This window comes from Lupinus angustifolius, unplaced genomic scaffold, assembly GCF_001865875.1.
Source record: "Lupinus angustifolius cultivar Tanjil unplaced genomic scaffold, LupAngTanjil_v1.0 Scaffold_162_1, whole genome shotgun sequence".
NCBI lineage: Eukaryota > Viridiplantae > Streptophyta > Magnoliopsida > Fabales > Fabaceae > Lupinus > Lupinus angustifolius.
In genome coordinates, this window is record NW_017728885.1 from 90,085 (window position 1) to 90,483 (window position 399).

Below are 399 nucleotides of genomic sequence, written 5' to 3' on the forward strand. Positions count from 1 at the left end.
TGCAGAAGCTATGATCCCGGTCGAGATAGGAGAACCAACCTGGCGGACAGTTCAGTTCGATGAGGACAATAATCAGTCCCTCCTCAGAAACAACCTTGATGAGATAGACGAAATCCGCGAAAAGGCCCGTCTCAGAGAAGAAGGCGTAAAAAGGAGGACCGCGGAAAAATTCAACTCTTCTATTGTTCCTCGCCGATTTTCCGAGGGGACTCTGGTACTCAGGAGAGCAGACATAGGACGCGCAAAAGGCAAGTTGGGACCTAACTGGGAGGGACCCTACCGGGTCATCAGCAAGATCGGCAAATGAGCATACAAGCTTCAAGACTTGACGGGAAAAGACATCCCCAGAACTTGGAACGCCGCTAACCTCCGGCAATTTTATGCTTAATCAACGACCCC